Source organism: Garra rufa, chromosome 9, assembly GCF_049309525.1.
Source record: "Garra rufa chromosome 9, GarRuf1.0, whole genome shotgun sequence".
In the NCBI taxonomy this organism is placed as follows: Eukaryota; Metazoa; Chordata; class Actinopteri; order Cypriniformes; family Cyprinidae; genus Garra; species Garra rufa.
Window position 1 is genome coordinate 37,517,416 of NC_133369.1, and position 17,157 is coordinate 37,534,572.

General features: G+C 37.0%; 1 protein-coding gene across 2 annotated transcripts in view; it reads left to right on the top strand.

Moving 5' to 3' along the window:
- Window positions 1–3,601: 3,601 nt before the first annotated feature.
- zyx (zyxin) overlaps window positions 3,602–17,157 on the top strand; it is a 35,834-nt gene continuing 22,278 nt past the window's right edge. Inside the window, exon 1 of one of the 2 annotated variants that reach the window (XM_073846815.1) lies at window positions 3,602–3,811. The gene's annotated coding sequence lies outside the window, so the exon portion shown is untranslated. Of the gene's footprint in view, window positions 3,812–5,459; window positions 5,696–17,157 lie in introns of those variants that run through there. The other variant, XM_073846814.1, reaches the window with a different exon arrangement.

Sequence of the window (17,157 nt, forward strand, 5' to 3'; positions counted from 1 at the left end):
TTTAATATTTTGTTATGGTGCTGCCTTATGTTAAACCATAATGACAAAGCGAAAAAAAAAAAAAAACATCTTTGGTAATTTATTAAAAACAAAAATCTTAAATGATTCCTTTGCATAAGTATTCATATCTGGAAAAGTTGAAATTTAGCTCAGGTACATTCAAATTGCGTGTAGATGGTACTGCACTTTGAGTGAAGTTAACCTGTGGCAGATTCAACTGAATGGGTATGATTTGGAAAGGCACACACGTCTTAATAAAAGGTGAAAATGCATATCAGAGCAAAAACCATGCCCTGAGGTAAAAAAAAAAAACTGTCTGTAGAGATCAGACGCTGGTGTAAAAGAAAGCCAGCTAAAATCAGCCAAGGCTGTTTGGCTGGTTTTAGCTGGTCAGCCAGGCTGGTTTGAGCTGGTTTTAGCTGGTCAGCCAGGCTGGTTTGAGCTGGTTACAGCTGGTCAGCAGGCTGGTTTTAGAGGGGTTTTGGCCACTTTCCAGCCTGGTCTTAGCTGGTCCTGCTGGGAAACCACCAGCTAAAACCAGACTGGCCAGGCTGGGAGACCAGCTAAAACCAGCTACTTCCAGCTTAAACCAGTTAAGACCAGTCTAGGCTAGTTTTAGCTGTTTTTTTAAGCAGGTTAGACATGATTGCATCAAGGCGAAGAGTTCAGAAAAAAAATGCTGCTGCATTGAAGGTTCAAAGAAGCATTTAGTCTCTTTTACCGTTAATGTTTGGAACAACCACGACTCTGCCAGGAGCTGGCCTCCTGTCCAAACTGAGCAATTGATGGAGAATGACCTTGGCTAGAGTGGTGACCAAGAACCTGATGGTCACTCTAATTATGCTCCATGATCATATATGCAGATGGGAGAAACTTACAGATGAACAAAAATCACTGCAACACTCCACCAATATGGGCTTTATGGTGGTGTGGCAAGACTGAATCCTCTCCTTGGTGAAGACACTTGAAAACACACTTGGAATTTGCAAAAAAAGCACCTACCAGATCCTCAGACTGTGAGAAACAAGATTCTGTGGTGTAATGAACCTCAATTCCAAGCATCATGTTTGAAGGAAACCAGGTACTGCTCAGTACCATGCCAAAAGCTGGCTCTTTTTTAGTGGCAGAGACTGAGGAATTCATCATAGTAGAAGAAAAACTCAATTCACCAAAGTATTTAGATAGCCTTAATGAAAACCCAGTCCAGTGCATTCAGAACCTCAGACTGGGCAGAAGGTTCACCTTCCAAAAGGACCCTAAGCACACAGCAGGAGTGGCTTATAGACAACTCCGTGAATGTCCTTGTGTGTCCCAGCCACAGCCTGTGCTTGAACCCAATCAAACATTTATGGAGAAAACTGAAAATGTCTGCCAGACCCATCCAAGCTGACAGAGCTTGAGAGGTGAAGAGAAGAAGAATGGCAGATAATTTTCAAATGCAGATGTGCAAATCTTGTCGCATCATACCCAAAAAGACTGTATAGGTGCTTTAACTAAGTACTGAGTTTTATGGTATGAATACTTATGCAGTGTACTTATTTTAGTGTTTTATTTTTAATAAATGTATGAAGTTGTGACAGTTCTGTTTTTGCTTTGTCGTTATGATGCAAAAAGTAATTTAAATCACTCTAACATTAGTCACCAACATAACAAAACACAAAAAAAGAGGTATGAATACTTTCCCAAGGCACTGTATTTTTGATGAAATCCTAGAGCTTTCTAACCCTGCATAGACAGCAATGCAACTGCAACTACAACGTTAAAGGCCCAGAAAGGTAGTATGAACATTGTTAAATTAGTCCATGTGATATCAGTGGTTCAACAGTAATTTTATGAAGCTACAAGAATACTTTTTGTGCGCAAAGAAAACAAAAATATATTTTTTTAACAATTTCTTCTCTTCTGTATCAGTCTTTGATGCATGTTAAAAGAACACTCCACTTTTTTTGGAAATAGGCTCATTCTCCAACTCCCCCCGAGTTAATAAGTTGAGTTTTACCATTTTGAAATCCATTCAGCCGTTCTCCTGTTCTGGCGATATCACTTTTAGCATAGCTTAGCATAGATCATTGAATCCTGTTAGACCAATATCATCGCGTTCAAAAATGACCAACGAGTTTCGGTATTTGTCCTATTTAAAACTTGACTCTTCTGTAGTTATATCATGTACTAATACCGGCGGAAAATGTAAAGCTGCGTTTTTCTATGCCGATAAGATTAGACTCCCATTCTGACGTAATAGTCAAGGAAGGCAGCTTTACATTTGCTGCCGGTATTAGTACACAATATAATTACAGAAGAGTCAAGTTTGAAATAGGTAAAACTCAACTTATTAACTCAGGGGAGTTGGAGAGTGAGCCTATTTCCAAAAAAAGTGAAGTGTTCCTTTAAGACTGGCACAACACATCCAGCACCTAAATATATCCAGCACCATTAAAAAATATGTCTATTTGTGTTCCGAAGATGAACGAAGGTCTGGAATGTTATGAGTATTTTTCATTTTCAGGTGTACTATCACTTTAACTTTGCAGTGAACCAAATGCAGTGTTTTCACACGCATGTTAACTGCAGTTAAATACAAACTATAAACTAATTATAGTTTAAATGTATATTAAGTGCAATTAGTTGAACTCTAAACCGCTTTTTGCCCCACTTAGGTAGTACTTAAGTACATCTTTATGCGTAATTTCAAAATTACTAATATATTTGTATTTACACCAAATTAGTGTATTTAAAATATAACAATGTTAAATATTAAACACACTACAGTTAAAATTATAATCAAGTTGTTTACATGTAGTAGCTTTAGTACGTTAGTCAACACATGAAAATAAGTGTACTTGTCAAAAGATTAATAAAACATAATTTAAAATGTACTTTTATATGTACTTTTTTGTGTTTTTACATTTACTTACTATTACAATAAGAGTTAAATAACCCTAATCCTCAGCAACCTAACCTTATAGCAAGTACTGTACATGTTAATTAATATTACTCAGTACTTAAATGTATAATTGCACTCTAACAAGGACACCTTAAAAAAAATGTAACAGTGATAAGTACAGCTTTTTTAGTGTTGTGTGAAAGAAAGTCAGTCATTTGGGTTTGGACTGTCAGTAGGCTATATAAATAATAATTAAACATTCATGATTTTAGGTCAACTATCCCCTTAATGCCTTTCGGATGACCCTGTTTGCTTGGAATTAAACTGGAACCGGCTGTGGAAAATAGTATGTGCAGCAAAGTAGAGGTTGACCGCGACTATTAAAACGAGCTCGACTTTAGAAGTGTTGTTTTTTGAGCGAGACTCCAGGTTTTGTGTCAGTTTGATCGTCTCAGTGAGCACTGCGTGTTCTCGTCTCTTTCCTTCTGCGCCTTGCCAACCATTCCATGTGTCTGTATCTAATAAACCCCCCAACCTCCTTTATCTCTCCCTCTTTCCCTCCGTCTCTCTGGCTCTCTTTCTCAATCACTTACTCACCCACTCTGCCCTTACAAGGAAAGGCAGGCAGAGTTGATGTCATAGAATGAAGAATGTTTAAAGAATCCAAAGGGGGTGAGACTAAAGGAGAGAGAGAGAGGTGTTTGGCTTGTAATATGCATGACCTGTGTGAAAGACAAACGAGAGAGAACTTGTTTAGACGGAGGGATGGTGTCATTCCTTTAAGAGACATGTAGGGGGAGGGACCCACAGCTGCGCTTCTGAAAGAAACAGGAGTAGAGCCTGCAGAAAAAGTTATTATCGAAAACACAGTTTTTCAGGCCTGCGGATAGAGATATACAAGACGATAAGGAGGAGACAGGCAAACAGGTAAGCCCAAGCTGTTTTCAGTACAATTTTCAGTTTGACCTTTTTATTTAATAACTGTCCAATGGCTGACAGGTGAGGTAACCAATAAACTGAATAAAAAAGCGAATTATATATTCAATTAAACTTAAGGGGGTTTCATTGATATATGTGACCCTTGACGACAAAACCAATCTTAAGTAGCATGGGTATATTTGTAGCAATAGCCAAAAATACATTGTATGAGTTGAAATGATACATTTTTCTTTAATGCCAAAAATCATGAGGAATTTAAGTAAAGATCATGTTCCATTAAGATATTTAGTAAATTTCCTCACGTAAATATAACAAAACTTAATTTCTGATTAGTAATATGCATTGCTAGAACTTCATTTGGACAACTTTAAAGGCAATTTTCTCAGTATTTAGATTTTTTGCACCCTCAGATTGCAGATTTTTAAAATATTGTCCTATCCTAACAAACATACATCAATGGAAAGCTTATTTATTCAACTTTCAGATAATGTATAAATGTCAATTTCAAGAAGTCAACCCCTATGACTGGTTTTGTGGACCAGGGTCACATATATTCAAAGTAATTTAAGGCAATCAAATACTTATTTTTTTTTTTTCAAAAATATTTCGAATTTTAAAAATACGTTTTTGATCTTAGTTTTATAAATATAATCAACCGCTATGATTGGTTCTGTGGTCCAGGGTCACATATATTCCAAGTAATTTAAGGCATTTTTTAGATGTTTTATGAAATTAATCTAATTTGCCACAAGGATCTACTTGTGCAAATAAAACACACACACACACACACACACACACACACACACACACACACACACACACACACACACACACATATATATATATATATATATATATATATATATATATATATATATATATATATGGAACCCGTGATGGATAAGATAATGTATAAATGTCAATTTCAAGAAATCAACCCCTACGACTGGTTTTGTGGACCAGGGTCACATATATTCAAAGTAATTTAAGGCATTTTTTTTTAGATGTTTATAGAAATTAATCTAATTTCCAAATCATTTTTAAATGCCACAAGGATCTACTTGTGCAAATAAAATGCTATATATATATATATATATATATATATATATATATATATATATATATATATATGTGTGTGTGTGTGTGTGTGTGTGTGTGTGTGTGTGTGTGTGTGTGTGTAACCTGTGTGGATAAAGTTGCAAATATTTTTTTTTTAATATTTGAATTAAAAACATTTTAAGAGTAAAAACACGTTTTTGATCTTAGTTTTATAAATATAACAGTAGGTATATATTTTTTTATTTTAAAACACTTTTAAATGAAATACTTTGCCTGTAAAATGCGTTTTTGCAATTTTTTCTGTTAGGTATGCCGATTTATGATATGACCTCATTATAACTGAGAAGATACAGTACTTGTAATATATCAGCCATTTAACGTTGTTTACTATAAACTGTGTATTAAAGAAGTCAAAAAAAGTGAATCAAAACGCCTAAAGCTGAAGAAAAAATACTGTTTAAATTTCTTAACAGTAGTTTAGTCATCATTGGCCACCGATTTTGTCCCACCTCCAGCGGTCAGGAGAATGCGGAAGCGTGAACCGGAAGTGTGTCAAGAGTCGGTACATTAGGAAAAAGTTCATGTGGGCAGATCAGATTCGCTGATGATCATCCCCACGAGAGCTTCTTAGAAATAACAGAATAATGCCTCACGCCAAAACCGCGCCATAAAGCGATAAAAAATAAGTCAAGATACGCACAAAGGAGATTTTTATTCATAAAAACTCTAGGGATTGAATTAGACGCGGTGTCTGCATTATAAAAACCTGTACTGTTTTTGGCATAACTGCACCTTTCAAGAGGGAAACGGACAGTAAGTGCCTTTCTTTCACCTTTTATACAATATGTAGCCTCATTTAGGATGACAGCGGTTTGTTACAGATGACTGCAATCTGTATTTGCATCAAAACCACAAACCTTGTTTGCTTTCACAGTGGTTTGTAGTAAAATAAAGGTGTAGGAAAATAATATGATTGTATGACATGATACGTGTTGTTTGTATGGCTTTTGATTCGAGACGTATTTTAACTCTTTGTAGTCGCTTTGTAAACTCTTCTGTCATCAGTAAAGAATGTTTGTTTTTTTCTGATATAACATGGATGTATTTAAGTGAGGGGTGGGGCGCATGCATATGTTAACTAACTTAGCCTAAATATAATCTAATTTATGAATGTGTCCACCTAAAGATTCCTGGTTGGTTTGTCTCTGTAATTTGTATTCTATTGAATGGGAGCTGTATCTCTCTTGTTCCTGTGTTTCCAGTCAGATATCCATATAAGGTGAAGCAGCTTGTCTTAGCTCGTACTGTTCTTGCGTCTGATAAGAGAACATCAGGAACAAGCTCCACAAAGTTTTCCGCGTCTGTAGAACGAGGCCGCAATTATATGTTATGTTAATTCGGTATTTAAGGCCATAATGGTGTAATGAATGAACGCTGGATTTCTCTGGGTGGAGTCCCTAAAGATGACAATGGGGATTGCTGGGCTTTGGGCACGCTAGTGTGATTTAGGATCTTCCAGTTCAATAAGAATATGTGCTGAATGCGGCCGTCGGACTGGAATGAGAGATAATAATCAGCGTAGGTTATAATAACATGGTGTTTCCGAAAAAAAAAATGCTGATCATGTTGTTAAAAAGATTTTCTCACTCTTATTAGTTCATAAAATATCAATTTCAACAGTTTGCAATAATAATGAGAACAGCGAAAGAGAACCATTGGGTATTAAGACTAGTATGGCTTAATGTAATGTAAATTATGTCTTTTATTGAAACATGTAGTAGAAACCCAATGACTTACATTATTTAATAAATTCCACATCCTTTTATACATATTTTGGACTATGGGAGGCGCCATGTTGACGTAAAATGGTTGCACTTTTTAAGCTACTGGTGCTTCCTGTTGCTATTTTTACCGCAACACAACTCAGAATACACAACATGGAAAATAAAATACTTATGCGATGACCACATCTACTGAAAGAGCTTACAGGAGGCGATGGATATAAGCATAGGCTTAAACCAAACCATCAGTTACCATAAATTTTCCTCACATGGAGTCTAAACAACCCTGGATTTCGAGTTAAATCTGTGCTGAGAAAGTCCTTCAGTGGCTGTGGCGTCATAACAAGTGTTGCCATGACAAGTGTCGCCATGTTTAAATCCTGTCAGGATGGTATCTAGCATTTCTTGTCTCTGCCATTTGTAAGCTAAAGTGGATTGATTAAAGAGGTGGGTCTTGAGGAAGTTTTATTCTTCCACAAACATCTTCTCATTGTTTTCTCCTCCTTTTATCACAAGCAGTGAAGACTTGGATCGCTTCTCTTGTTGCCCTTCGACGCAAAATTACAACTAAAACCACACAATATGGCATTGTATCAGTATTTTGTATCCCGAGTAGTTGTGTGTTCCGAGTTGCGGTAAAAATAGCAACAGGTAGCGACATTTAGTGCGTGGAGTGCAGCCATTTTACGTAATCGAAATAATGGTGCCTCCCATAGTGCAAAATATATATAAAACAATGTACTTTAATACTTTTTCTAGTATTATTTTATTATATTAAGCCATACAAGTCTTAACACCAAAGGTTCACTTTAAAAACAGACAGTTCTGAATTCTGATTGGATGAGCAGGAACCAATAGAGGCACACCATGACAAAGTTAATAGACTAAAGGAATCTTTAAATAAAAATGAAAATTTTATGAAAATTTACTCACCCTTAGGTCAAGATATAAATGAGTTTGTTACTTCATCAGAACAAATTTGGAGAAATTTAGCATTACATCACTTGCTCACCAATGGATCCTTTGCAGTGAATGGGTACCGTCAGAATAAGAGTTCAAAGAGGTGATAAAAACATCACAATAATCCACATGACTCCAGTTGATCAGTTTTTAACTTCAAATCGTTACTTCTGGTTAAAATCCTCTATTCATAGTTTTGCTCCTGTAAAAAAACATCATCTAGTCTAAATCAGGAGAGAAATATGCATAGATCAAGTACTGTTTACAAGTGAAAACCGTTCTAAAAAAGTATGTCTGTGGATTTGGATGAAGTTAACAAAGATATCAGTTTCAAAACAAGTAGCTTTGTGTTGGTCGACGTGGTGAATGTGCAAAACCAACTTGGGCCTATTACGAATTTCACATGGAGGAATCTTCCATCCTCGCACACAATTTCACATAATGTGAATTTTTATTAAAATTACGGGATGTGAATTGGACCTTCAGTATTAACTATTTTAAACACTAGCAGTCAAAAGTTTTTGAACAGTAAGATTTGTAATGTTTTTTTTTTTTAAAGAAGTCTCTTCTGCTCACCAAGCCTGTTCTAAAATACAGCAAAAGCAGTAAAATTGTGAGATATTTTTACTATTTAAAATGACTACTGATGATTTAGCAAGGATGCTTTAAATTGATCAATTTATAATGTTACAAAAGATTTCTATTTCAGATAAATGCTGTTTCTTCTGAACTTTCTATTAATCAAAAAAAAAACCTGAAACAAATTCTACTCCGCTGTTTTCAACATAATAATAATAAATGTTTTTTTGAGCAGCAAATCAGAATATTAGAATAATTATGGAGTAAGTATGCTAAAATTAAGCTTTGAAATCAAAAGAATAAATTACATTTTAAAATGTATTTATATATATATATACACACATCGGTTTCACTAAAGTTTTTCTTTATGTACTGGTCCTATGAGTACCTAGAAAGTTATTTCTTGTGGCTTTTTTAACAACACTGCATAAAATATTTTCATATCAAGAATACGTTTAATGTGCCGCAGAAAAATAAGCATGGGCTTGACACACTTTATGACATAATGACCCCATTATATGGCCCCATGACGTCATTACGTGATCCGTGTATGTGAGCCAAGCATAACCCAGACTGATCGTGGGTGTGCGTATGCTTTTCTCCACAGTCTCCCAAAACAATAGAATCCCGCTGCTTCTGAAGTTGTCACTGTACCAAATTCCAACCGAGTTATTGTACACATCTAATCTGGATTCCAGAAAGGACATTAGTCTAATATTAGTCATTGTAGAGGAACATTCTCATATGAGTCATTATTCATGTTCACTATGTCATAGCTGACATATCCTTCGAAACAGACTGTAAGTTGTTGTGTCATACATTGTGGTAAGTTAACAGCTCACTGTTTGTCACTGCATAAGGTGAAAAGAGCCATTTCTTACATCAAATAATATAACTGATCAGCATCAGTGTGCTCTTGAAATGCACAGCAGTCTTAATATAGTTGTGAACTCTTATCTACGTGCTGCGTTAGTCGCAGCTACTCTGCAACTCGTTGGAGCTGAGATGAAATCATCTGGAGAGGAAACCAGAAAACTGCAATGCAGAAAAGAACTGTCAGTTCCCAGCCACAGGAAACCAGAGAGGAACGATGACACATTTGTTTTGGTCTACGCTTAATGTGTTAGGCTTCTTATTTACATTTATGCAATTAGCTGACAGTTTTATCCAAAGACTAACATTCTCAACAGAACATTACTGCAATTTCAACATGTCCTGTTATTTATTTCTTATGTCTGCTGCGTGGTGAATAGAACGTTGAAGAATTTGCATGTCTCATGCACTGATCCTCTAGTTCCCAAGTTTCCCTCTGAGGGTTACGTTTGCAGGCCACAGTATCCATCAAGGCTGCATAAGGAGGCCTAATGGAGCCAGATCAGCTGCGTCGTCTCTTTTCCACCAAAAAAAAAAAAAAAGAGCCAGTCTCCCTATATCACATAGTCATTCTGATCAAGTGATGAAATGCAGACACATGCGTAAGGCCATTGGAATCTTTATATTGCAGCTGTTTCTCTTTCCGTGGCGCGCACACACACTGTGAGAAAGTGCTAGTTCGATCAGATCTAATCCTTTACTGGAACTCCATACTAGTGGGTAATGAAAGTCACGGAGTGTTTTCCATGTATAGTGTTTTGACTGCTTTAAACTGCATTGGTTTTACAGTTGTTTTGCATGAGATTGATCTTCTCTTACTATTGTATTGTCTTCTTCTCATTATCAGAGAGTCTAGCGGTGTAGCCAAACCATTACTGTACCCATGGAGACAAAACAAGGCAGCCAAAACTAGCAGCTGGTGACCTCAACAAGCAGAGAACATCCTGCCTTACTCTTACTTAGAACTAAGGCTGGATGGCTAGAATTAATATTCACAATGTAGTCAGTGGTTTTGCTGGTGAGATGAAATAAGTTAAGTTTCAAAATAAAAATTTCCTGATAATTTACTTACCCCCATGTCATCCAAGATTTTCATGTCTTTCTGTCTTCAGTTGAAAAGAGGTGTTTGAGGAAAACACTTCAGGATTTTTCTCCACATGGTAGACCTCAATGGTTCAAATTGTCGTTTCAATGCAGCTACACAATCCCAACCAAAGAAACAATGGGTTATTTTCTAAAAAAAAAAGTTTAAATGTATATCCTTTTTAACCACAAATGCTCGTCTTGCACTAGCTAGACTTACATAGTCTCGTTGGAAAAGTCGTGCGTGATGGAGGAAGTACCGACCCAGTGTTTACAAAGCAAACGTGCATAGAAAGTCAAAAACCCTTTACAAAAAAGGTAAAATGACAGCATTGAAACTGCAATTTTGACTTTCAACCCATTGGTTCCCATTGAAGTCCACTGCATAGAGAAAAATTCTAGAATGTTTCGACATGAACATTTTGGGTGACATGGAGGTGAGTTATTATCAGGATATATAAGAAGTGAATTAATCCTTTAATGTAGGGCTGGGCGATTAATCGAAAAGTAATCGAAATCGACATTCAGAACCTATAATTGATCAAATTTTTCCAGGTCAATTATTTCAATTACTTTCCCTTTAAAAACACTACTGCGTGTGGAGTCACGTGACCCCGCTCCGTTACGTTACGTTATTCTGCCAACATGTCGATGGAGAGCTTAAGCAGTATTTATACAGTAAAAAGTATTTACAAGATATACAAGAGTAATTTTATTTAGAAGAGATACTGCTTATTTTCTACTTTTAATATTTATTATTATTTTATACATTTATTTTGTTTCCAAAAGTGCAAGTTATTTATTTTCACTAATTTAAGAAAAATGTGACTTTTCGTTTTAAGCAATGTGTGCTTTAATTTCAGTTGTTCAACACTGATGTTCAATAAATAATCATAGATAGTAGATAGTGTGTGCACCCTTCATTCAAATAGCTCTCACTTGTAATATGTGCGCATATTTACTGTACAAAACTTGTCAGTGAACTATGAGGGCAAAAAAATAAATATTATTTAAATATAATTAAATATAATTTTATTAATGAATAAAACAATCGTTCATTAATCGTAATCGGGTTAAAATGTTCAATTAATCGAGATTTTGATTTTAGGCCAAATCGCCCAGCCCTACTTTAATGTAGGGCTGTCGCGGTTAAGGAATTTCCCTTGCGGTAATTTTGAGTGGCTCAGTAGCGCGGTATGCGGTATTACCGCCATATAATTGTGTAGGCTGTTACAATGTAAGGTCATATTCAGAAATCAATAAACCGAAACCAAATCGCGTTGATATATGAAGTGAAGTAAACAGTACTTACATAGAAACCTAGCCAGAAAGAAATGCAGGTTTTGAAGAAAAATGTCAGATATACTTAGAGGCTTTGCATCTGAAATCTTCGTATATATAACAGTTAGCGCGCACCCTCGAGTCTGACTGGACAAGAGACTTTCTGTCAGTATTTCACCTGCGTGTTCTAGACGAGCTGTCAATCAGTGCAGTTTCATTGTTACGCCACAAGAGGGAGGCAAGAGACTATCTTTGAGTAAGTCTTTAATCCGTTCATTCAACTACACGTTCAAAAACGCTTATTTATTCAAAGAGAGACGTAATGAAACACGATGTTAAAATCATTTCAACTTTAATAGCCACTTTTAAAGGCTCAGCTGACCAGCAGAGCATCGATGTTAAGACAGAGATTTCACTTTCCTTGGACATGACAAGCTAGTTTCACATACATACCTGACTCGATCTGAAAGACAGACGCAGGTAATGGCACAAGCTCAGTCGATCTCTCTCTCATTCGCTGTCTGTTTAGGCTTGTTAAGTGCATATCTACAGAGCCTCATAATAAACACATTATGTTATCATTACTAACTTATTACTAATTTAATATTCAGCGCACAGGCATTAAGTGAGAAGGGCAAATCCTTAGGAAAAAAGAAAACAGGCAAATATCGCGGTTGCTGCGGTTGTTGCATTCCTCTGCGGTTATGCACGTCAATAGCGCGGTATTGCGAAATTGCGGTTATCGCGACAGCCCTACTTTAATGTGCTTTTTATTTGGCCATTAAGTTTCTTTTATTTTTTTTATTTACAGATAATTTGTCATCCAAGATGTTCATGTCTTTCTTTCTTCAGTGGATAAGAAATGTTTCTTGAGGAAAGCATTTCAGGATTTCTCTCCATTTAGTGGACTTCTATGGTGCCCCCAAGTTTGAACTTCCAAAATGCAGTTTAAATGCATATTCAAAGGGCTCGAGATTCCAGCCGAGGAAGAAGGGTTTCTAGCAAAACGATCGGTCATTTCCTAAACAAACTGACAATTAATATGCTTTTCAACCTCAAATGATTGTCTTGTATATATCTATATTTTCAGGTTCAAGACAGTTAGGGTATGTCGAAAAACTCCCATCTCATTTTCTTCCCCAACTTCAAAATCGTCCTACATCGCTGCAGAAGTACCGACCCAGTGTTAATAAAAAAAAGATAAAACAGCGATGTGGCGATTTTGAAGTTAAAGAAGAAAACAAGATGGGAGTTTTTCGATATACCCTAACTGGACTACACATGCACATCGCAGAGATGAGACAAGATGAGCATTTGAGGTTTAAAGAGTATATAAATTGTCAATTTGTTTAAAAAAATAACTGATCATTTTGCTAGATAAGACTCTTCTTCCTTGGCTGTGATCATTTAGAGCCCTTTGAAGCTGCATTTAAACTGCATTTTGGAAGTTTAAACTTGGGGGCACCATTGAAGTCTGCTATATGGAGATAATTCCTGAAATGTTTTCCTCAAGAAACATACTTTTTTTTACGACTAAAGAAAGAAACACATGAACATCTTGGATGACAAAGGCGTAAGTAAATCTGACAATTTGTCCTGAAAGTGAATTAACCCTTTAATGCATCTAAGGTCAGAATTTTTTTTTTTTCAGAATATACATTTAATATTAGAATAATTTTGCAATGATTTCGCAACAATTTGTTCAAAGCAGTTCTGAGCTTAAGGTCGGTAAACCTCCCTTCCATAAGCCTACTCTGCTCTGATTGGTCAGCTGGCCAAGTCTGTTGTGATTAGGGATGTGCACGAGTACTCGATTAATCGAACCCATCAGCGACGATCGAGCATGAAAATGATGATCGATTGGCTCTAAAAATGCATTTTTTAAATTTAAACTACTTTCTTTCTTTCTGATTGGTTATGCTGGTATTTGGGAGGTAGTCAGATATTTGATTGGTTACGGCTAGGGCTGGACAATATATCGAACGATATTGTGAGGCGCGTTTAGTCAATGAAGCCGGTACTTTGATTAGTAGTAAATCTCCATCACGTGCGTTCCGCTCAGGTTCCGCTGGAGCGGCAATTAATACACAGAGACGTATATCTCTGACAAGCTACGCCATATCGAGCTTAATATCGAATGTGATATTGAGCGCGATATGGCGTAGCTTGTCAGAGATTTACGTCTCTGTGTATTAATTGCCGCTCCAGCGGAACCTGAGCGGAACGCACGTGATGGAGATTTACTACTAATCAAAGCACCGGCTTCATTGACTAAATTTAATGAACAACTGTATAGAAAAGCATTTTCACTGTATATGGCTTCTTTCAAACCAACCCTAATTTGAACTGAAGGAAACTGCTGGCCAGAATTAATCATTGCTCTTACACATATTGATTGTCAAGGAGCGATGGATAGGTGGTTGCACCAGTGCCAAAACTAACAGCTACAGTAATCTAGCCAACTTGTGGGTCTCCTGTTCTCTATGGTGCGCTCAGCTAAAGGGAACTCAGAATTTAGGTTGTGGTCATCCTTTCCATTTTGCGGCAGAGGACACTCTTAAAAGTAAGTCATTGCTGTTTGTTTTGAGCAGCACTGTTATGTGTGCTCTACTGAGGTTCGCTTACTGGAAACAGCTCACTGGAACATTTCATTCGAGTTCTTTGTAAGTCCCTGCAAGCTTGTATTGATCTGGAGATGGAGGCCATGATGAGAATAAATAATCTTTTGGACCTCAGGGTTTATGGCTTGTTTTCTGTCCTGTGTGAATATTTCATCTGAGCATGCACCTCTGCATTATTAAACTCCACATCGGAACCAGAAGAGAAAAAGGTGAAGAATTTGCACTTTACATGTGACTGCCTCTCACTGCACACACAGACCTAAAGACTAAAAATAGTGGTACCCCGTCTCTTAGCTTCTCTTTTTTTGCCTTTAAAATTGCACTTCCACTTATGGTTATGCAGAATCCGTTAAGAGCTGCTTCTCATATTTGGAGATGGTTTGGTGAGCCACATCAAAGCATCTTTAACTGTTACAAGAGCGTCTTAAATCTAACATGAAGGTAGAGTAGAAGGGATCTTCCCCTCAGACATTTTGAGAATATTTGTGTGAACTGGAGCTCTTCTTCTCAGGCCAGAACATGAAATCGGCTGGAGATAGTGGTTGTGGTTTTGTGTGGGATTGCTAAATGATTCCTAATTACTCCCCTTGATAAAAATCATTTGCCAATCTAGATTTGTATGGCTGTCAGTGGAACTGCTTTGGGATATTTACACACGTGTGACAGAAATGGAGTTGGACATGGCCCAGACAAGTCAGGTGAGGAGGAACATGCAATTAATTGGTGTTTGTTTGGCACATCGTGAAGTGTGAAGAGTTGTTTATGGTTGCTATAGTGCAGCTTGGCTCAGTAATGGACCTTTCAGTTTATGTATGATCACAGTCATGTATTTATCAGCTATTTCAGTGGATTTGAATGGGGCTCCAATCCAAGGTCTGCAAGACTAATTGAAATAAAACCAAAATCACGATATATACGCCACTGTTGGAGTAAATGCTGCTCCACAAACACAAAGTTTGGGACCTTTGATATGCATTTTGGAACATAACATGCACCAAACAGCTTCCCACACTTGTAATATGTACCTATCAACAAAAGAGAAGATTTAAAGGGATAGTTCACCCAAAAATGTACATTCTGTCATTAATTACTCACCTTCATGTCGTAATTAATGACAGAATCTTCATTCATCTTTGGAACACAAGTTAAGATATTTTTAATGAAATCTGAGAGCTTTCTGACCCTGCATAGACAGCAATGCAACTAGAATGTTTAAGGCCCAAAAAAGTAGGCCATTGTTAAAATAGTCCATATAGTATAAGTCAGCGCTGTTTATAACAGAGAATTCTGGGCAGAATTCGAATAAATCTCACTAGATATTGCAGCAACCGATTTCATTTTGCGGTGAATTCAAACACTTCTTACTGGATCTCACAGCACTGTGCAGTAAGAGTGTCGCAAAATCAACTTGGCTCCCGAGTAAAGCTGTTTTGAGCTCGGCTCTGATAAACGGTCCGCACTGCGCAGCTAAAACGTAGCGCAGTTTAGTTTCGGTTTTGTTTCGTTTGTCTTTAGATGTTCCTCATATGCAACAGAAATGGCAGCGTTCGTGAGTTGAACAACGCAGTGGTCACGCCAGTGCGACCGCTCACAAAAATTAGTCCCACCGGCAGAAAAAATGGTCACAAAATGTCTGGAGAGCTGAGAGAGCAGATGGCTCTGCTGGAATATAAGCAGTAACTTCTCCCCACCACCTCTTAGGAAAAGTAAAATAATTAAATATAAATCGATTCTGAGGTAAACCAATCGATTTTTAAATTGTTTAAAAAAGGATCGCGATAGTTAGATGAATCTATTTTTTTCCTCCCACCCCTACCTTCTTGTGTGTAAAGAAAAACTGAAATAATGATTTTATTTAATAATTTCTTCTCTTCAATGTCAGTATTTGCCACGTGTTCTGATGCAGTAGCTGACGTTTCCCTTGCACATGTACTAGAGAACACATTTCAGGTGAGACGGTGTCAGTTCTTTTCGAAATGCTGAACTGAAACGATGAGAATGAGGGTGGACTGCCATGCAGTGCATGTTTCTTTTCTACCTAACCTAGATTAACTTGATTTGGCAGGTCATAACATGGCAATCAGGATAGAATAACAAAAATGTGGCTCCAATTAGTAAAGCTAGAAACAAAAGTCATGAAATGCTTGTACACATCATCTGCCTCGCAAAGCAACAGTGGGTTGAAGTAGAGAGATAATTGACTAGGACAGCACAGGCTGCATCTGAAGTCTTTAAAGTGTTTGCCATCATCCGTAATTCATACTTTCAAAGCAGGAGTTTTTGATATGGTTCACTGGCTGTATTACGAGAACTATAGAGGGAAAAAAGTAATGACTTAGTCATAGGGTCAAAAGAGACTTGGCTCAGCAGCGGCAGAAGAAGGAGGAAAAGGAGGAGGGGAATGAGGTAATGCCGTCGTTTTTAATGGCAAACATGCTTGAGGTAAATATTTGCACATAGCTCATGCAATGAGAGCACTTCTGCGGTATATCACATCCACATGTCCCAAGCACTTTAACTGTTTCTAGTTGAGGCTCAGTTGACCGTACCCTGAGGCCTCATAATGGGAAAGTCATGGTATGACTTCAGCCCCGATAACCTCGGTTTGGAGAGCTTGCTTGTGTGTGCGCACAATCAAAACAGAAATTATATCCACCAACAAGAGGACATTGTATCTTTGTAATGGGACCATCTGTGTTATGCTGTGTCTTGTTAAGTACATCATTTTAAGGGGTACTATCATGAGTAATATTTTCTTTCATCCTTTCACATAAAATAACATTGTACCATGAAAATATATTTTAACTCTCAGAGCTCAAAACATTTAATTGGATAAGAGCATGTTTTGAAACTAAAGGCTGGAATACACTACACCACTATAGCTTTTTCTTCAATGCGGAAGAAATTGGGTGAGACTTCCAGTTAATTATTTGCTGTAGGGAAATAAGGAGAAGAATAACAACGTGCAGTAAACGGTAAAACTGTTTGCACTACAATCTAGTAATATCAAGCAGCAAAACAAGCTGTTTTGTACAGCTGAAAATAGCTGGACGTGGATGAGACCTGAAGCCAGACCCATAAAATTGACAAAATTACT